This window comes from Acartia tonsa, chromosome 2 (assembly GCF_053477335.1).
Source record: "Acartia tonsa isolate MP-2025a chromosome 2, ASM5347733v1, whole genome shotgun sequence".
Lineage (NCBI taxonomy): Eukaryota > Metazoa > Arthropoda > Copepoda > Calanoida > Acartiidae > Acartia > Acartia tonsa.
Genome location: NC_137261.1, coordinates 21,279,712 through 21,303,077, shown reverse-complemented (window position 1 = coordinate 21,303,077; position 23,366 = coordinate 21,279,712). Strand labels below are relative to the sequence as shown.

Here is a 23,366-nt window from a genome sequence, read left to right as displayed (position 1 = left end):
TTTTGTAAAATTTGACGAAACAAAAAACCCGTTTTTTGTGTTTTAAATAAAAAACAGCTCTTCATAATCAGTTGTAGTACTTTAAAATAATGACTTTTATACAATGAAGCCTAAATTTAAATTTTTTTTTTTTTTTCAATTTTACCACTTTTGGAAGTTTTACCAAAAATGTGGTCAATTTTACAACTCTATTTTTCAGGTTAAGTCCGAATTTTCGGACTTAGACAAAAAAACACAATTTGGTCAATTTTTACCAAAAAGTTGGTAAAATTTGACAAGGTATTTTTTTAGGCTAAGTCCAGATTTTTGGACTTTGCCAAAAAAAATTAACTTGGTAAAATTTGACCAACTTTTTGGTAAAAATTGACAAGGTAAATTTTTAGGCTAAGTCCAAATTTTTGGACTTTGCCAAAAAAAAAAACTTTGTAAAATTTGACCAACTTTTTGGTAAAAATTGACAAGGTAAATTTTTAGGCTAAGTCCAAATTTTTGGACTTTGCCAAAAAAAAAAACTTGGTAAAATTTGACCAACTTTTTGGTAAAAATTGACAAGGTAAATTTTTAGGCTAAGTCCAAATTTTTGGACTTTGCCAAAAAAAAAAACTTGGTAAAATTTGACCAACTTTTTGGTAAAAATTGACAAGGTAAATTTTTAGGCTAAGTCCAAATTTTTGGACTTTGCCAAAAAAAAAAACTTGGTAAAATTTGACCAACTTTTTGGTAAAAATTGACAAGGTAAATTTTTAGGCTAAGTCCAGATTTTTGGACTCTGCCAAAAAAAAAAACTTGGTAAAATTTGACCAACTTTTTGGTAAAAATTGACAAGGTAAATTTTTAGGCTAAGTCCAGATTTTTCCAAACAAACATCCTTCTACTTAATGATAAAAATCGCAAATAAAATATAATGAGGAAATATTCAGACCTAATACTTTCCAAACAAACATCTGTTTACTCAGCACTATTTGCTTTCGTTATATGGAATATGAAATTAATAAAATATGATGATAATGATTTTATTTAGAATTTATTTCATATTATAACATAACAGGTCATATAGATATTATCCAGGTCAATACTGAAACTACAAAAGATTGGCATCCAAGATAACAACAGTCTAGTACTGATGCCTAAATGTCGATTGATAACAGTGCCACCTGGAGAGGGAAATTGTAATGCTGCTTTTATGGAGATTAATGTACTGAAGAACAATCAGGCAAGTCTCCTACCTGGAGGTACTCTGACTATTTGGCTGGAAGTTATAAAACCTGGACCTGAAAGTGCAGTATCCTGTCTCTCTGGTGACCTGGAGAATTGTTTTGAGGATCCAGAGTTTACTGATTGTTTGATAGAAACTAGTACCTCCAAATTAAAAGTGCACAAGTTTATACTTGCCTCAAGATCTCCAGTATTTAAGGTAGGTTTTTCCATTCTTACTTGTTAATTAAATTCTTGTCAATATTTTTAGGTAAATTTTTAGGCTAAGTCCAGATTTTTCCAAACAAACATCCTTCTACTTAATGATAAAAATCGCAAATAAAATATAATGATGATAATGATTTTATTTAGAATTTATTTCATATTATAACATAACAGGTCATATAGATATTATCCAGGTCAATACTGAAACTACAAAACTTACTAGTATCGTTTCTGTAAATAACATTTTTTAGAATTTTAGCTTGTGGAATGTTTGGAGCTCTCGAGTAGAACTTAATTAATAAACACCGATTGGGCGGATTGTAATCAATACGCTTTATATGTTAAAGTCAATATTTTTTAGAATTTTAGCTTGTGGAATGTTAGGTGTCAACATTGTCGTCATAATAAACACTGATTGTAATCAATACGCTTTATTTAAGTTAATTTTAACTGACTAACAGAATATTCTCTGTTCAACATTGATCGTCATAATAAAACTTATTAGTATCGTTCTGTAAATTATTTGTTAATTTTAACTGACTAACATATTTTCTCGGTTCAACATTGTCGTCATAATAAATAATGAAATTTTTTGTATAATCTGTGACTGTTACATCTTGAGATGGAACTCTAGTTGTTCTCCATGGAACTGCAAAGCTCCGCACTTCAAAACTGGTTCAACTCCAAAATCCTGAAAAAGAATATTCATTTTTAAATTAAGCAATTAAAGGATTAACAAATCAAAAAGGCCTTACAAAAAGGAAAGTTAACGGTTTTGGGAAAATTTCATGGAGAAAGTAGATACAGCTTGTGTACGTGCCTGCTTATTAGAGAAAGTTTAATTCAGTTATCAATACATAACCAGACTGAGAGAAACTAAGAATGTCTTATAACGGGAATTTGGAGTTATGGTATGAATTAAATAGTCGTATGTTAGTTTTAAGAGAGAGTCTAGAGATTAGAGCCAGAACTGACAATGTCGAGATCCAGAGGGAGGTTTGTAAGAGGTTATATCAACATGGATGGATTACTACACATCTTAATCGCTGCCGTCCTTCCCCTCTGCTGCCCGCCGCTGCCCAGGCTGCCGAACTGGCAGCTGTTCTTCACGAAGTAAACATGCACGAGGATGAATGTAATGCTGTTTAGATTTTAATAATATCCTGAATGTACTGTTTCAATAATATAAAGTAGTAAAATCTAATTTTAAATAGCTACCTATCTAGTACATTATTTTTATGTATTAACTTTTGTCTAACCAGTTTAATATCTATCTAATAAATTTAATAATAGCTTAATTGTTAATATAATTTAGTATACAGTTTCATAAAGGTAGTTCGATGTGTGTCTGTGTATATTAACTTCATATTTGTTATGCTTGTATACATGGAAACTACCTTTTGGGGCCGAGGTGTTGCCGTAGTTGCGTGTAGGATTATTCCAACTATCTTTTATTACAAATAATTAAACACTTACTTTTAACGGATGAATTTCTGATGGCAACAGCTTCATGTTGGTGCAAGAAATGTTCCACGGTCGAATTGCGGTCAGCTTATAATCAGAGAATAAACCCAGCTGTGTGCGAAGCTAAACCTGAAAAAGAATATTAATTGAAATATAATTTATATTTATTTTTAATATTATTTTACATAAAACACATCTTATAATATCTTTCTATTAAGGGTATAAAAATTCGTTACGCTTAAAACAATCATAAACCTTAAAGGGCGAATATAGGTTGGATATAATATGAGCTTATTTCAAAGGTGCTATTATATAGATTATAATAAATAATTTAAAGATAATGACATATCTAATTGTATTAGTCTGTTTACAGCTTATAAAACCTGTCTAACTCAAGATAATATTATGTAATTAGTGTGGTTCCCTAAGAACTCAAACACTCTACCATCACACAAGGCTTCGTAGCAAGGTTGAATTAAAAAGGCTTCGTTAAAGGATAGTCTTAATAACATGGCCTAAAATATCCATGTTCTTATTAAAATTATTTTAACACTTACTTCTATGTAAACCATTCACTAATTGCAGCGCCCATATATTTTCTCACGAATCTGATTCCTGGTTAAGTCTGAAAAACAATATTAATTGAAATATAATTTGTTAATATTTCTATTATTATTTATATATATTAATAGTAGAATACTTTAAATATTAAGAATAGGATAAAAAGTCGTTCTTATATCATATATCAAAAAGGTTTAAAAAATTATAAAACAAACAGTTTATCGAAGCAGCTTAAAACCATGCGTAAGGTCCTAAATTATATTGATTTTTTATTACATTATTTAAACACTTACTTCTATCTCGCCAATCTTTAATTGCAGCGCCCAAATAGTTATTTCTGATGAATCAGTGTTGCTGAACCTGAAAAACAATATTCAATTTAAATATAATTTATTAATATTTCTTTTACATTCATATATATTAAACCCGGATTATTTAATATTAAGAATAGGATAAAAAGTGTTTCTTAGATCAAATCAAAAAGGCTTAAAAAAGGCTTAAAACAATTATCCTATTATATAAATATATTAATATTGTTCTCTTTTACAACGAAGCTTTTTATTTATTTTAATCTATAGCTGAAACTCAAATTAAAAATAGGATGAGGCCTCGACTTTTCTCTTCCTACTTTAAGTGCCCCTAGAGGCTTCTAAGGGGCATAGCCGCTAGTAAAACTTAAACCGTTAATCGAAGGCAGCCTAAAACCGTACGCTCAAGGTCCTATATTATTAATGTTTTTATATTAAAATTATTTAAACACTTACTTTTACGCAAACCACTCTTTGATTGCAGGGTCCATATACTAACAGCCAAGACTGAAGGTGGACACGTACTTTTTTAAACTTCTGAATATCAGCTCTTTGATTGCAGGGTCCATATATCAACACTAACAGCCAAGACTGGTAGACAAGTACTTTTTTAAACTTCTGAATATATAGCTCTCTAGGCGTTCTTAACTGACATTCATATAAATCTTGTGACATGGACCATCTCCTGTCAATCATACTTGGATATAACACGTATTTTCTCTAAGAGACTTGATCAATATAACACTCATTGTTTACAATAGTTTTCAATCGGTATAGCGGCATTCATGCACATGCTCTGTACAGGTATACAACTTTATATTGAAAAATATTTCTTTTATATCCATTGCAATATATTTTTTTATATTTTATCGATGATATTTCATTTAAGTCATTGCAAAAATATATTACATTCACATTAAAAAAAATTTACATTAATTTAACTTTCGTAACCCTGTTTTCAGATGATAAAATCAACGTGCTGGACAAAGTTGCCAAACTTTAAAAAACACCTTATGTATATAATATCATTTTAATATTTTACCGGTTAATTAATTAAAACTGCATAACTTATATAATTCATGAAATGTTATTATTCGTTGCAATTTTACGATTAAAAATATAACTGTCTTGCAAAGTGTTTTGCCACCTATTCAATCTGTATGTTGGCAACCGTAACTTTCCATCGGCGCAATAATTCAACTGGACTATATGACTACGGTGCATTTTTGTATTTTAGTAATCATTTTTAGTGAAATTACAGTGAATTTTGAAGTTAATATGTATCATTCTGTTTTATAATTCAAATTTTATCATTAATTATTGAAAATTCTTTCTAAAATATTCTTCGTATTCGTTTTTTCTCCCATTTTTGGGACTCTTTTTAGCTTACGTAATATACAGGACTTTTTTAAATGTAAAATTAATAAATATATGTCTTGCACCGTAGTATAAACGGATTGTCGCAAATATAGGAGTACAATTATAAGAATGAAACTACTTTTTTGGCCCAGAGGTGCCGGAGGCACTGGCTAAAAATAACTGTTTTTAATCTTATGCTTTTAGATTTTTATATTCGTAGAAAACCATGCATATAATACGATATGCTAGTTACCTAGTTTTTTGGCGTATGAATGAGAACACCTGTTCCTATCCACCGGATTCGAATGAATACGAGCTATTTTTATTTTGTAATTTTTTATTTCTTAAATATTCTACCTTTTCAGATAGTTCTGAATAATAGCCCATGGGCACAGGATACCAGCAAATCTGGTAAGGTCATTTAGGTAAAAAGTAAAAATATTTTTTTACTTAAACAAAGCATTTCATGTTATCTAATACTAAAATATCCTATAGTCGTACATCCTCATATGTAATATAGGTGTTCAAGTCGATTTCAGGTTCCAGGTATAATCCTGCAAGTCCTGAACCTCCAGGTCTCCAGATATCTTTAAACGGTTCCTGTGACCGCAAATTTTTACTTGAAGATTTCGAATTTTAAACTTAGGCTTTTTTATATATCTTCATAACATATTACAATTTTATAAAATCTGTTGCCGTTTACCTGCCAACCGTCGGTTTGCGGCTGGCAGCTGCCAAGTACAGCTGCAGCCGCCAAAATTTATGTTTTGAGATTTATAATATAAAATTTACATAAACATAAACATATTCAGAAAAAATTGTTCTTCTAGCTTCAATAATAAGAAAATTAAAGCCATTGAAGATTAAAAAAAAACAGAGATTTTTGTTGTAAAATATAAAAGATTATATTGCCGGATATCCGGCCGGATAGTTTCAATATCCGGTACCCGGCCGGATATTGAAAATGGCCGGATATCCGGCCAGATATCCGGCTACACCGGATATCCGGCCCAACCCTACTTTTTAGATGGTAAAACATGTGTAAGATTATATAACAAATTTAGTAACTAAATACTCAATTTATTATGTTTTATCTATATTAAACATTTAAATGTTTTTATAAAATGTTAACATTGTTCTTTTGTGTCTTGATTACCAACTTGGACTTCTGCCAACAATTTACTTATTGAGTGGTTTCAACAATTACCCAAAATCAAAGTGCAACAGCAAATGATCTTTTATGGTTTCCTAAAATTAAACTGTTATAATACAAATTAAAAAGTCTTAGGAAAATTTAGTCTTAACTTAAGAATTAAAGGTTATACCAAGAGTAGGTTAGATAAAATCACTATATTTTTCCCATTTAAGGATTTTTATAAAAAAAATTTCAAAAATAAGAGTAACATTTATGCCCCTAGAGGCCTTTAGGGGCAAATTCTATGACACGTCATCTTAATGTATATTTTTAAAGAAAATTAAACACATTTGGAAGGTTAAGTTATTTTTTGTGAGTTATCTAGGGAAGGGAGGGTTTAGAAACCTTCCTTCAAAATAAATATAAAAAAAGTTATCAGTGTACTACAAGAAGCTTCGCTCTAAAAGAAACCAAAACCAGCTAGATCTTTTATATTATACACACAGACAGATGTTTAATTTCATATTTAAGTTTATCGCTATTTAATTATCGTATAAGTGATGATTTTGTCCCAAACCAAGTCACACAAAAGACGTACAAAAATTATCAACAACTACACTGTTGCACTGTTACTTAATTGCTGGATTCTAGCAACAATATAAATTATTATTAATTTCGATTACATTAGTTTCTAAGATTTCAAGAGGAAAACTACAAAATTTTAAGTTTTATCGTTTGAAAAATATAAAACTTTCAGATATACATTTTGTTTGGAAAATCATAATACATTCTATATATGAAAGCAATTGTTACACTATGATTTTACTAAAAAAAACTTATTGATTTATATGTATGCGCTTTCAATATCGCAATTTTTATCACAGGTTACTTCCTCCCTTAAATAGCCTATAACAACCCAAAGTTATTATAAAGCTTCCCTGAAAAGTGTAACCAGGTCGGACCATTATTTTTCGATATCTTAGGCTTCAGACAAAAAAACATCTTACTATTTTTTATTACTGGATATTACTTCTCCACAGGTAAGGAAGAGACAATAGAATGACAATAATACAGGTATCCAAAATTGTATAAAGTGTATACTTAACAAGTTAAGAACTATTTATTAAATCTTGATCGATTGGTTCAAATTAGCAGTGTCCAAACTTATCCACCAATCCCTTAAGATTCCTGGGATAAAAAACAACATTGCATTAAATAAACATTTGTAAAATATAGAATTAGTAAAGTTATTGTGCGACAACATTAGGAAAAATATCGAGAGTTAACCACAGAACTTCAGATTTTTCTCTGGTCATCAATAATTCATTAAACCAAATGGAGTTTTTTGCAGATATTATGGTGTGGGGAAATGGGAGATAAAAACAAACTAACCTAAATTATTTCCTTTCATATCATCAAAATCACCACTAACATTCGTTCTTGATTTAATTTTGAGAAGCTATTCCTAATCTTACTGGGAATCATTCGAATGAATATGACTAAATTAACGATTATAGATAGTACATATATACTGTAAAAAATAACCGTAATTGCAGAAAAGCTTTGCTTTTAAAATACTTACCAAATAACCTATTGGCAGTCGTATTGTTGGATACTGTATAACTTTTGATTGCTGATTACTTATAGTTACTTAACAATACTCAAAAAAAGAAAACTTTTGAGTATTCTCGAAAAGAAGAAAACAGTAAAAACGCAAGAACAATGTGTTTTATAACAACGAAGGTTGGTCACCACCAACCGTTCATGGTGTATGTCTTATTCATTGTCAAATGTGGTCCAATACGTTTCAATATGGTACTCGGTGATTTCCATTCGATTGCCTGGTGAAGTATAAATTTCCTTTCCCCCTTATTTACAAATCATTTTTAATTAATTTTGGGTAGAGTTAGATTAGGTTATGTTTTCAAAAATAAGGAGTTGTTTTCAGTGCTCAATAGACACTTTGAGTAAAAGTACGACTATACCACTAAATATAAACCTGGCGCAATGAGTTATGAGTAAATCGTGTACATACAGTGCTGCTTTTCCCTGTGTAGTTAGATCCAAAAGCATAACCTTTTTAGCATTGCTTCGCTGCTAAAAAAGTTTAGTTGTGTTGCATCTAAATATTATGTTGTGTCAGGGTTCTAGGGATACGCAAGGACGAATAATCATTTATTTTTTTTATCATAGGGTGCTAATTAAATTTAGTTTACCCTTTATGCCTTCAAATTGTTTTTCCATAGCATATGTTTTGGGGTATAGATTGTTGAATACTATACAATATTTTTTTTGTACAAAATACTCCAAGTCAATAAAGAATATAAGATATTTATTATTAATTTATGTCAATGATAAGTGGGTTAAATTAAGCAATACTTTTGTTCCATATCCTGTAGTTTACAGTCTAATATCCCTGTGCTCGCTTCCTGTCTTTTGTTGTTATATCCCTGTACCCCTGCTGTGATGTGTGCACATCTCCATAATGCATACAAATTTTTTCATAGACAAGGAACCAATGAAAAAATAAACTGATTGAGCCAGCTTGAGAAACTTTATAAAAAGTTTATAAAAAGATTTTTTACCAATTTTTGACACAACAAAAAATAAATTTAAATATAAAAAAAACAATACTAAGCAATGTAAAAGCTTAAAAATAAAACAGTTCATGCTATATAAATCTTGTAAATTATTCTTATACATTGTTTAACAAGTTAAACTTGAAAGGAAAAGTATTGAAAAATACTTTTATAGAAATACTTATTATCACGAAACTTCTCCATACTAATATAGTTTATGGATAGGACAATGGATGGTAATTTATTATTTCCCCCGAAGTTTCTGCGAAAAATTTGTCTTTGGTAAACATTTCCTCTTCCTTCTTGATAATATTTTTTAGCAAAACATTTTAAAGTTTGATTCAAAATATTGCTTTCCCACAAAGTGCCTTTCGAGTATTTATCCCCCCCCCCTCTTTCATTTTTGAATACAATATAAAATAAGGTTAGGGGGATTTTTCTATGTCCTATTCCTGGGAGGCTACCCACTATCTAATATAACCTAACCTAACATAACATAAAGTATTAGTACATCCCCCTTATTTGAATTTTTTCCAGAAAAAGTAGGGGAAGGGGTTCTTATTCATAACAAGGTACGCCGGAAAGTGTACCTTTTTAATATCTTTGGTATGAAACTTTCTAATTCCAAACAACGACCCCTGTTTTTCATAGACCTTAAATAGATTTTTGAAAATTAATTGTAAGTAAATGAATGTTTTGAGTACCTAATTACTAAATGGAGACAACAAAGAAAATAACTTTTTTAGAAAAGAAAGCCTGTTTTATTATATTTATTGTGATATTTCCCCTTAGTATTACTATTAAGAAAAATCGTGGATTGAGATCTATATTAAAAAAAGAAAAGTAAAAGTACAAATTCTAATAAATAAAGTACTTAGATGTTCGTACGTCACTTAAGATATCTTAAACTGTTCGAGTGTTATGAGCAAAGATTTTTATTGGTGATTTGCAGGTTATAAGTTATTAAATTAAACCATCATACCAAAACAAAATTTACGGATCATATGAAGGAAATGAAGTCATTCCTAAAAAGGACAGAAATTCCCTTCCAAAAAGGACAGAAATCATCTTCCTTTTTCTCAGATATCTCAAATATGGACAAAAATCACTCTCCTTTTTCTCACATATCTGAAAAAGAGGATAAAAATCACCTTCCTAAATCTCACTTTATCTTCCTAATTCTAAGAAAATTAACCCAATACCTCTAAGTTCTTCCTTATTCTCAGATAGCCTACCTTATTCTAAGAAATTCTTCCTTATTCTAATAAGATCTACCTTATTCTAAGAAATACTTCCTAATTCTATGACAATCTACCTTATTCTAAGACATTCTTCCTTATTCTAAGAAATTCTTCCTAATTCTATGAAAATCTACCTTATTATAAGACATTCTTCCTTATTCTAAGAAAATCTACCTTATTCTAAGACATTCTTCCTTATTCTAAGAAATTCTTAGTTATTCTAATAAGATCTACCTTATTCTAAGAAATACTTCCTAATTTTATGAAAATCTACCATATTATAAGACATTCTTCCTTTTTCTAAGAAAATCTACCTTATTCTAAGACATTCTTCCTAATTCTATGAAAATCTACCTTATTCTAAGACATTCTTCCTTATTCTAAGAAAATCTACCTTATTCTAAGACATTCTTCCTTATTCTAAGAAAATCTACCTTATTCTAAGACAATCTTCCTTATTCTAAGAAAATCTCTTCCTAAATCTCACTTAATCTTCCTAATTATAAGAAAATTAACCCAATACCTCCTAGTTCTTCCTTATTCTCAGATAGCCTACCTTATTCTAAGAAATTCTTCCTTATTCTAATAAGATCTACCTTATTCTAAGAAATACTTCCTAATTCTATGACAATCTACCTTATTCTAAGACATTCTTCCTTATTCTAAGAAATTCTTCCTAATTCTATGAAAATCTACCTTATTCTAAGACATTCTTCCTTATTCTAAGAAATTCTTAGTTATTCTAATAAGATCTACCTTATTCTAAGAAATACTTCCTAATTCTATGAAAATCTACCATATTATAAGACATTCTTCCTTTTTCTAAGAAAATCTACCTTATTCTAAGACATTCTTCCTAATTCTAAGAAAATCTACCTTATTCTAAGACATTCTTCCTTATTCTAAGAAAATCTACCTTATTCTAAGACATTCTTCCTTATTCTAAGAAAATCTTTTCCTAAATCTCACTTAATCTTCCTAATTATAAGAAAATTAACCCAATACCTCCTAGTTCTTCCTTATTCTCAGATAGCCTACCTTATTCTAAGAAATTCTTCCTTATTCCAATAAGATCTACCTTATTCTAAGAAATACTTCCTAATTCTATGAAAATCTACCTTATTATAAGACATTCTTCCTTATTCTAAGAAAATCTACCTTATTCCCTCAAAGTCTTCCTTCTCATCACATATCCTTCCTTTGTCTCAGATAATTTAGCTAATTCTTGCTAATTAGACCAACCATTCCTGGGATCTTAAGCTTCAGACAGAAAAACCTTACTATTTTCTTCATATTCTACCAGGAGATGAGAACAGTCTGTGTTGCAATAATTTTATGTAGATCAGATTTTTTCATCCAAATAAAAAAGCTAGCTTTTTTAAGAGTGAAAAATAAGAATGTTTTTAATTTAATGACAAACTAGCCCCTAGAGACCTCTTTAATTTTAGTGGGGTTCTAATTCTTTTTTTTTTGGGGGGGGGGAGATTTTTCCTAGGGGAGATATTTGTTTAGAATGTGTTAGTACTCTCCCCCAAAATAGCTATAAACCTTCCTTTGTCTTATAAGAAGCTAAACAGTAATGAAGAACCATACTGCTTCTATATATAATATTAAAAAAATATTCTTATAAAAAAGGTAGCTTTTAGAAATTAGAAAAAAAAAACGTCCGTCAGCTTGGCTAGCCTGGACAAGAATTTGACACAGCACGGCCGCCTACATGGTAAGGGAGGGTGTGTATTTTTCATGAACGAACACTAACCCACAGACATACATTTAAAATAAGACCATAGACTATGTATATTTAGAATTTTAAGAATTTTAATGGATAATTAATTATATTGTTAGTGTTTTATTTCAAACTAGCGGCTACGCTCCTAGAGACACTTTTAGGGGCACTTTAGGTGGTGGGAATTGAATTTAATATCTCCATTTTCTATAGTAGTTTAAAATGAAAAAGTGAAAAAAATGAGGGAAGGGGGTTAATTTTTTTTGTTTTGGTGGGGGGGGGGGATCATACTCATCCCCACATTTTTCATTCTTTTTATTTTATTTTAAATTAAAATTTTTTGTAAAGGAGTAATATTTTTCAAGGTGGGTGGTGGTACCCTTCTCAAAATAGCTATAAACCTTCTCAGGATCTATGAGAAGCTACAGTGTAAAAGTGAACCATATCGGTTCAGCGGTATCTAATTATTTTTAAAAAACTTTTATATTACATATTCTATATTTATAAATTGTCTGTGATATGTTGTCCTTGTCCCATGCCGAAACAGAGAAATCAACCTATAATCAGGAATTAAGAGGGATAGGACAATGGATGATAAATCAATTTACTTAATTAATTAAATAAAAAGTCTCTAAAGTTGTTGAGCCCATAAATAGGAAATTGTTAAAATAAAACTTAGTGTACTCTGTAATAATCCAGGGAGGGAGTGAATATTGAGCTGTTTATTACACTGCACTGGTCCCCAAAGTTTTATAATAACGTTTTCTTATTCAGTGACTTAAAACTTTTATTGAATTTTATTGGTTTGTACATTAAAATGAGTGTCCTGTCCATTAACGATTCAATTCAACCACTAATTATAACTTACAAAAGGGATAATTTTATGTTTAATCAGTGAGGATTTACATCAACTTATCGGCAATTGTCTTATTCCTTGGATCCTTGTTAATAGTAAACTATTTAACCACCAATTATAACTTACAGAAGGGATAATTTTATGTTTAATCATTGAGGATTTACATCAACTTATCGGCAATTGTCTTATCCCTTTTGATCCCTGTTAATAGTATATTTTCGGAATGAATAATAGAACATATGGGTTAGTGAGGGGATGAGTGATGACCAACATCAGAGCTAAAGAATTGTTGATTTTCGGATATTTTTATAATTATAAATATATGTTCAAAAGATATAAAGGATAATGAATTTTTCTTAATATTCATATTACTTAATACCAAAAAATAAAATATTTCTTAATGTCAAAACTTTTTGTATTTAGATTTTAGTATTGGTCTTTAAAAGCAACAAATTGGGTCGAGTTGGGTCAATATTTATAAGGATGGTTCGATTTTTAAAGCTATAAGTACCCTATCTTATTGACATAGAGTTACATAGAAAAGTTGTCGCCAAATTAAGTTGCTAACCTGTTTATTGGTCAGTTTATTCACCATAAAGAAGGAAAAGAGATAGGGTAAAGGGGAGAGGGGATAGATAATGTTTTAACCATCTACAACAATGATATTTTAAGAGGATACAAAATTATGGTTCAACTTCCAATTAATGCTATATTTATTAACGTGGATTAATAGTATTTTAGTTAGTTTAGGTTGCAATTTCCCTTCGATTTTATTTGGTGTACCATTTTTCCATTAGGAGGGGAGGGAATAGGGTAAAGAATTGGGTGGGGAAGATCGTTATTTTAGCCCGCAAGAGAGTTCACTCTATTAAAGAACATGAAATGTTTCGTGTAAGATATAAGTAATAATAAATCCATTGTGGTGAATTCAAAATTTAAAAAAAAATTTAAAATTGACCCACTCTAATTGCCCTTGAATTGATTTCATAATTATCAGCTGTTTGATTTTACCGACGAAAAGAATAAGTTGCCAACTTTCTATAGAGTTTGTACCACATAAATAGGAATGTGAAGAAAAAAAACATTACATTGGTTGAGACTAGCAGCTACGCCACTAGAGGCTTCTATGGACACTTTGGGTAATTAATCAAATAAAAATGTCTGACTCTAAGCCTGGGATTTTATTTTTGAAAAGGAAAAGATTTTTTTCTGATGGTTAGGGGGGAAATTTTTTTCTTTAGGCAATTTTTCTTGGGAGCTCAGACAAACATCCTGTTACTTTTTATAAAAGGATTGATAATAACATATAGTTATTGAAGAAAATTATCAGTAAAATATACAAAATATTTTAATTTGTTTTGAAATTATTACTTTTTTGGTCTTGGTCTAATATTTTATGTGTTGGCTAGAGAAAGATTGTAAAGACTACTTGTCTTTTTCTGTTATCCTGTAATTATTAGGTTTATTTCTCTGCAAAATTATGTTAATTATTAATAATTTTATGAATAAAAACATAAACACTAAATGTCAAAAGATACAACCAAAAAATATACTGAATTTTCTATTATTTCTTAAGATAATTTCATACTTCTGACTGGGGTTCCTATTAAAATGTACTTTATGAACATTCCACCTACTAAAGTACAAACAAACATTTCAGGTCAAAAGATACAACTCAAACTTATCCTACACATCTTGTTCTGATATCCCAATAAACATAAGGAAATATATGTGAGAAAAACCAAGATTTTGAGAGAATAAGGAAGGGGAAAAGGCAGAATTTATATATTCTCTATACCTCTATTTCAGTTATGATATCCCAATATAAATTAGGAAAATTATCTGAGAAAAAGGAAGAATTAGGGGAATTAAGGAAGAACTTCTTAGAAAAAGCTAGGTTATCTGAAAATAAGAGAGAATTAGTAAGGAAAAGGAAGAAGTTCTTAGAATAAGCTAGATTTTCTTAGAATAAGGAAGAATGTCTTAGAATAAGGTAGATTTTCTTAGAATAAGGAAGAATGTCTTATAATAAGGTAGATTTTCATAGAATTAGGAAGTATTTCTTAGAATAAGGTAGATCTTATTAGAATAAGAAAGAATTTCTTAGAATAAGGAAGAATGTCTTAGAATAAGGTAGAATTTCTTAGAATAAGGAAGAATGTCTTAGAATAAGGTAGATTTTCTTAGAATAAGGAAGAATGTCTTAGAATAAAGTAGATTTTCATAGAATTAGGAAGTATTTCTTAGAATAAGGTAGATCTTATTAGAATAAGGAAGAATTTCTTAGAATAAGGAAGAATGTCTTAGAATAAGGTAGATTTTCTTAGAATAAGGAAGAATGTCTTAGAATAAGGTAGATTCTCATAGAATTAGGAAGTATTTCTTAGAATAAGGAAGAATTTGAAGGAATAAGGTAGATTTTCTTAGAATAAGGAAGAATTTCCTAGAATAAGGAAGAATTTCCTAGAATAAGGTAGGTCTTCTTAGAATAAGGGAGAATTTGTTAGAATAAGGTAGATTATCATAGAATTAGGAAGTATTTCTTAGAATAAGGTAGATCTTATTAGAATAAGGAAGATTTTCTTAGAATAAGGAAGAATGTCTTAGAATAAGGTAGATTTTCATAGAATTAGGAAGTATTTCTTAGAATAAGGAAGAATTTGAGGGAATAAGGTAGATTTTCTTAGAATAAGGAAGAATTTCCTTGAATAAGGTAGGTCTTCTTAGAATAAGGGAGAATTTGTCTAATTAAGGTAGAATTTCTGAGAATAAGTAAGAATTTGGGTAAATAAGGTAGATTTATTAAGCATAGTTGTAATAGTGAGGAAAAGGAAGAATTTCTAAGAATTAGGAAGAATTTGTAAGATGGTGGACAGAGGTCACCTTCCTTTAGTGAGAATTTGTAAGATAGTGGACAGAAATCACCTTCCTTACAGAGAATTTGTAAGAAAAAGGAAAGTAAATAGCCTTCCTATACCCAAGGAAGGGAATTTCTGTCCTTTTTAGGAATGACTTCATTTTCTTCATATGATCCAAATTTACCATAATGAATTACCCATCTGCTATGCAATCAATTTCACCTGTATTTTGAACCATGGCATTCCCATTTTATTGTCACCATTTACGTCGGAAAACCCTTTTAAGACGAATGTTAGATACTTCGAGAGCTCTCATATTAACATTACAAGCTGTAAAGCTACTCTATAATTAACTAGGTTTAGAATACAGATCCCTAGCTCTGAAACAGTTGAGCACAGGCGGATATAAAAGCTTGCAATGTTATGTTGCCCTTTAAATATCACTTGGAAACATACCGGAATCATGCAGGGATATCAGGCATAAATCATTAAAGACAATTCTTATTTGTTCCTTGTTTCCTTATTAAAGGGAGAAAAACGAAGAATTGAATTCTTAGCTGAGATATAATTTCAATGCAGCTTTCCTGTAAGCTGAATTACTAACCTGATCTTAAATCAGTAAGTTCTTATTGAAGTTCTATTTTAGTTATACCACTAGCGGCTAGGGCTTCTCCATTCAAAGGGGCAAAAAGAGGCTAGAAAAATGGCTTAAAACCATCCAAATATTGAAATCTTAAACCCTAGACATTCAGAGGACCTATGTAAACTTTTTCTAAAAAGATAAACCCTTATTACTTTATATAATAGGATAAATTTTTAAAAAATGATGAATATTAGTTTTGGTTCTATGCTTTTTTAAAGAGCTTTCTATGACTATTTTTTCGTTGTTTAACATATAATATCACTTTTCTCATATCCTTTATATCCCAAGGAAGGTATATCTCCTTTCTAGAGGGAAGCCACCTTTATAAAAGGATATATATAATATATATTCCCTAGAATTAAAAATGATGTTCTACTTTTCTAGTTTTTATTCGTGCGAATTTATATTTTAATTAATCTTAATATGTCAAGGATATTATCTTTTTGAACCCATCTAGGCATTAATGTATTTCTTTGCTAGTGTTTAGCATATTATCCCCGAAATTGTTTTTAAGTTTATATGCATGAAACAACAGAGAGGGAGGGGACATGGGTTGTTTATTATACCAATCCCCAAAGTTTATAATAACGTTTCTTATTTGTTTGGTTAAATTTTCATTGGTTGGTTCCAATGAGTGTTTAAAAGTTTAAACCAATAATTGTCATCTTAATATTGGGTAAATTTATGTATCATCATTTGGGAATGACATCAATTCATCGGCCATTGTCTTATCTCTTTAGACTTCTTGTGAACATGCTAATTGACTCCCTATGCCTATCTTTTTTCATTGCAAAAGTTTACTTATATTTAGCCCTGCATTTCACATTTAAATATATTTTTTGTAAAATCTTAATGCAAATCAGTAGATAAATGTTAAAATCAGTACAAAAAAAACACTAACATTATCTTTATTTCCTGAACATTTTTGAGTTCATTGTTTTAGGAATTTTTCATGATCTAATTATTTTTACAAATTTTACTTTGTTAAAAAAGCTGTAGTATAAAAATTATAAAGAATTGGATCTGATGCAGTTTACGGTAAACTGTTGCTGAAATTGTCTATTTCGCGCATACATGGGCACTGCGTATTATTCAGTATTAGCTATTGCAGTTTATTTGGAGGCCTTTTTTCTGATTGCAATTGCAGTTCTATAACTTTACCATAGAGTACGTACATCTACGTGTTGAGTTTTTACTTTTTTGATACTAAATTAGTTTATTAAATAATTGTACAATTTACTTAATATCGACTTTTTTATTGAAAGTCATTTAGGAATAAATCATAAGCGCAGTATTTCTATCCGTTTGACAAAATACTTTTGTAATCAATTATAATTTAGTCTTATTTGTCAAAAAGGAAATTAATATTTTAATTAAAAAATATGTTGTTAATAATTATCTGTATCCCAAAGTAAAACAGATAATCAGATATTAAGCAACCCAGAGATATAAAAACTATAAAGTTTTATCACAAAATGATATTTCTTTTCTTTCTTTTCTATTGTAGTTAGCCCATTGTTCTGTGTTGAAAACTTGGATAGATATATCTTGGTGAATTAAATAATTCACTTCTTTTACAACTTTTATGGCTGGCCAGTAGAATGGTCAGAAATGTCGATTATCATCATATAATCTTATTAGCCTAAATAATTAAAAGAATTTTAGGAATACAACAGTAAAAAATAAGCTCTGTCGCGAAGTTACCCTAGTGTCTGTTTGCCCTGCTGTCTGTCGGTAATGCTATCGGGTTGATCGCTCTGCATACTTTTCTAATATAAAACAAACAAAAAAAAGTCCTTTATTATCTATATTTTGAAGTGTATTTCAAGAAAATTACCATATCGATCCAGGCTATTGGGCAGCCGACAAAATTCTCATTCCATCTTTTATTTCTTGTCGTCAGCAAAAACGTCGCTGGGGTTCTTATTTTCTATCCATTACTAGTTGGTTCCTTAGTCTTGGGTCTTAGAGGCAAAACAGTACACCAACAGACTTCCTCAAGGACAGATTTTGCTGTAATCATTAAAAAATACAACTATAGGACCATGCAACTATCTGTTTCTTGTAATGAGTTGTCAAATGGCTGGGTTAATTTGTAATTAAGGTAAAGTTCATCTTTAATTGCATTGATGTCAACGCCAGAAAATATTTAAACACTGTTATAGTAAACAGCAAATATTGTAACTTATTTTAACATAAAATCCCATAAACTTACCTGCAATAAAAGATCACGTATTGCTGTATCTTGACAAGAAAAACATTGTTTAGAATAGCGCATAAAACAATAACAAACAGACTCAAATACATTTAACAGTTAGGGAGTTGAATCCATTTTTATAGAAGCAGAAATATAATCTATGATTATGGTTTGGACCCTCTAAAACTGTAATCTACCTTTCCACTTTCCCCTCTCTTGGTGAAGATATCTTCAACGCCGATACGATTTTTGAAATGTAAGATTCTACTTTCCCTTCTCTTGGTGAAGATATCTTCAACGCCGATACGATTTTTGAAATGTTAGATTCCACTTTCCCCTTTCTTAGTGAAGATATCTTCAACGCCGATACGATTTTTGAAATTTAAGATTCCACTTTTGCCTCTCTTGGTGAAGATATCTTCAACAAGAGAGACCAAAGTGGAATCTTATATTTCAAAAATCGTATCGGCGTTGAAGATATCTTCACCAAGAGAGGGGAAAGTGGAAGGGTAGATTACAGTTTTAGAGGGTCCAAACCATAATCATAGATTATATTTCTGCTTCTATAAAAATGGATTTAACTCCCTAACTGTTTAAGGATAATTCTATGATTCAATTTTAATTAATCAAGAAAAAATTTAAGGTATCGTTAATATATTTCAGGGTAGCATATGATCGTTTGAAGACACATACAATTTTCTAATACTTTGATTACCTTCTGTTGTGTTAAAGTCATACAAAAGACACATATATTATATACCTCATATAAAGAAAAGCTTTGCTTACATGTAGAAACTAGGGTTAAAAGATTGGATAGAATTCATTTTTTACACATTTCCTTACTTTTTCTGAGATAAATTAGAACAATAGATAAGGTAGACAAGAAAATGTGAGGTAAAAGAAATTGATCAACATTTACTTTTTGATTAAATTTAACCCCGTTCCAAAATCTTATTAAATTTTCTATTAATAAAACCAAGTATCAAATTTACTGCTAAGACATAATCCTATAATATAAAGTAGTAAAGAATTTTGTCTGAAGGTTAAGAAATCGATGAACACTAAAATGAGTTCTCCAAACAAGGAAAGTTTTTAATAGGACCCGGGTTGGTTTTATGATATTAAATTTTAAGATATATTGGACTTGCTGGTTGTGGCTTAGTGCAGGAAAAGGCGGCTGTAAAAGTTTTTAAACTACTAATTATAGCTGTGCTTATGCAGTTATCATGTACATGATAAACGCCATTCACTCTTTGATTGCAGAAATTTAGCACGGAGTCACATTTGCACATAAACAACGATTCAACCTGGTTTATAAAGATTATTGTTTCTCATAAAAACAGTAACAATTATGTAATAAGCATTTAATGCAGGGATAAGGGATGGGAAACGTAGGAAAATATTATTTCAGGCCTATTTCAAGCCTAGGCCTATTTCTAGCCTAATAAACCAGTTTTGGGATAGCGCAGTGGTTCGTATAAAATGCTAATGAAAAAGCTGTGTGTGTGTGTGTAGATAAAGTATAGAATCAAATTCAGGTAGCTAGTTTAAAGTAAAAAACATAACTTTTTATAAACCTATATATTAATGGCTTTTGTTAAAATGAAGTTTTTTCTCTCCCAAAATTTTTTATCTTTTACTTTGGTAATTTGAACTGTCAGAAAGCTATCGTTGGGTTTCCCTCAGACAGATTTTAGTTTGTATTATTAGCATTTTTATTAATGAGTAAAAATTTTATTTGAAAATTTCATTGCTAATTAAAATTCAAAATAAATAAATAAATAAATATGCACTTGGGTAACATTCTATCAAGTTCTTTGGATACTATACTGGATATAATGTAATGATATATCTGTACTGTGTTGTATTGTACAAAAATTAGGGTGAAGGTGTTGTATCAATTCCGTAATAAATTTTTAAAATTCAAAATACAACATCTAATTTATAAACTACCAAATGAAAATTCGTAGCTACCTTCTTTCCAAAAAAATAATCCCGTTATTTTTGTTTTTTCTATGTGGCCCTTTTTTAATGTTTAACTCTAAGCAGATTTAATAATTAAACTAATGTGATCTAACACCATTTATATTTATTTTTTCGTAGCAGACGAAATCATTATTTTTTCTATAATTGTCTGCTTCTAAAATTTCCGCCATCTGTGATTTGGGCTTGTTTTGTATCAACCAATCACCAATTGGCTCCGCCAATTGGTGATTGGTTGATACAAAACAAGCCCAAATCACAGAACACTATTGGTTTAGAGCGGTAGCCAATATGAGCCGTCCGCCAGTAAGGTCATTAAATTAGGCAAATGGTAAAAGTTGCATGATCCCTTTCAAAACCAGGCCGAGACCTAATTTATGGCCAGGTTTCCTATCCCTTATCCCTGCATTTAATGAGACTGATGGCTACCAAACAATATAGCAAATGCATAAGATCATTTTATCAATATGCAAAAGTTGTTGGCTAAAGCTAACATTTTTAATGCATTTTAAAGAAGTTTGAGATAAATTTTCAGTGGGAGGTACTTTTCAAGTCATTTGTATATTGTTGAAAATTGCCTTAGGTTTGACTGTCTGTCTAACTGATTAACCTACATGTTACCATTCGTTTTACTTCCAGATTGGCAAAATAAATATTTATTTTCTCCTTCATTTGAAAAATAATTTTATGAATTAACAGATTTTTAAATATGATATATTGTATAATTTTGAAAATAAATGTGAATTATTAGTTTTCAAAAAAAAATTTTGTATTTAAACAAGCTTCAGCAGCTGCAGCTTTACCCTTATTTATTCGCAAGGCTAGCACACATTAAGCTTTCAGAAGCAAATAAATAAGCCTCCGCCTTTTTTTCTTTCTAACTGTTTTTTTAAAATGAATTTGCATATTTTTGTATGTTTTTTGTTGTTGTACATACAAATAACCATGAGGGCCTGATCAAAGTGGTTATTAATTATATTAATTTGTGCGAGCTGTTTAATCCAAAAACTTTTAAATCTCATAATTTTGATAGAGTAAACGTAATGGTAAATTCTTTTAGGAATCGACGTTCAGAATTCCAAGTGCTCTGTCGAACATAAAGACATTTTATCAGCATAAATTGTACGTTGTCCTAATGGATATTTTTACCTTAGCATTTTTTGAATAAATACAGAAACTGTAACAGGACAAACAAAGGTTTATAAACTTTACACCCATTTACTTATCCCTAATTCCTTGCGTTAATCCAAAAAGTTTTGTTTATAGTTTGAGTATTTGAGTATATAGTCCAAACAATTCATGTTTGCAAACCATTTAGAACCATTAAAAATGATAATTAACAATAACTTCTTGCAGAAGTAGCGCAGCAATTTCAATGTTGTATTTTTATTTCTTAAATTGAAATTTTGAATTTTTGTAAGCGAAAATTAATAATGCAAGTCCGTTTGTCTATTGTCCAATGCTAAGAATTGTTGGGTGTATGTAGTCCCTTTCGTAACATCGCACCTTATGGGGCGATTCTTCGTATTTTTCACAGTAGCTTTTCTCCTATTTCTAGCCACTGCGGGGGGCTCTAACCCTGTGAGGCCAATACCCTAACCCTAACCCAATATAACCTAACCTAACCTAAAATAACATATAAAAAGCCATTTTAAAAATACGACGAATCGCCCCTTATGGAGCGATGTTACGAAAGGGACTATTCCCGAATTGTTTAACAAATATTTTTTTGAAGCGTTAATTACTAACTTTTTATTTCAGACTGTGGTTTGGGTGAACTTTTCTTATTTCTATTAATTTTTGGGGGCGAGGGTGATGAGCTCCAATCCCATTATCCCAAAAATAAAAACCAACAACTATATAGAGATTCCATGAATATAAAAACCTTGCCGGTCCAGCGGTTAGCCAGATCTTTCGATATGAAAATTATAAACATAGACTTTATAAATTTAGTTGATAACTTTAATAAAAAATGTTTCCCTTAATGAGATGCTAAATGTTGCACTCGCCGTGTTGCACTACCTCACTTGCACTTATATAAAATTTGTATATATAAGTAGCAAACTATATATGTGTCTGTCCTTCTATATCTCGCTAACCGTTGAACCGATACGGTTCTCCTTTACAGTATAGCTTTTCATATGTCCTTGTGGTTTTAGCTATTTTGAGGGAGGGTACCACCCTCCCCCAAAAATCCCCCCCCACCTCGTAGTTTTTCTTACTTTTTCTTTTTAAACTAAAATTAAAATGGGAGGGGGGTGTTAAATTCAACCCCCTATAACTTCAAGTGCCCCTCTAGGGGCGTAATCGCTAGTACTATATAATGCAGCTTCAGGTATGTACCTACCTATGAATACGAAAGCATATTTATTATTCCCCTGTTCTTAAATTTTGCATATAGACACAACTCACTTCCTTTCCCTCCCGTACAATCTTATCTTTACCTATCTTTCCCCCTCAATTCACACCTTTTTCAATTTAAGCACGTGTGTGTGTGTGTGTGTGCGCTACGCCTGGACAGAGATAAACAATCTGAAAATCTAAAAACGTTTAAAGCAATGATACTAAGGGATAAGATAGTGAACGATAAATTGATGTACATCCCAAAAGTTGAAATTTTGAAAATTGCAAGAACCCAAAGTTTTTCAGGCAGAGTCTAGAGAACTTTGGTTACCAATATAATTTAAAATCCAATGTACCCTCACTCTATGTCCACTTTTCTTCTCATACCAAGACTCGAAAACTGGAAAAAAAGATTATTATGGCAACCATTGTGTTTTCCCTGTATTTAATATTTACTAAATAAAATATAAAGACCAATTTATTATAATCTTTTTTTTGGTATTTTAACCTAAACCGACTTCTAAAATTGATTACAATAAGATGTTTCCAGTAAATTGGTTGATATTTTATTTTTGGAGCTTGTTTTCTTTATAATTTACATTGGCATTTACATGTTTTATATTTGTTATAAAGTGTGTCCCTAATCCTCGAGTGCGCCGTGCCTAAAGTTGCAAACGCTAAAGAAGAAAAATTT

General features: G+C 30.1%; 1 long non-coding RNA gene across 2 annotated transcripts; it reads right to left on the bottom strand.

Annotated features, from left to right (window-relative positions):
• Window positions 1–2,672: 2,672 nt before the first annotated feature.
• On the bottom strand, window positions 2,673–5,469 carry LOC145306639 (uncharacterized). Of its 2 annotated transcripts, XR_013875090.1 has the most exons (4): window positions 4,209–5,469; window positions 3,738–3,804; window positions 3,441–3,508; window positions 2,673–3,012 (listed from the first exon to the last, which is right to left on the bottom strand). It is a non-coding gene; the product is annotated as an uncharacterized LOC145306639 (long non-coding RNA). The 2 variants fall into 2 exon arrangements; XR_013875089.1 differs by lacking the exon at window positions 4,209–5,469 and having other exon boundaries at window positions 3,738–4,198.
• Window positions 5,470–23,366: the final 17,897 nt, after the last annotated feature.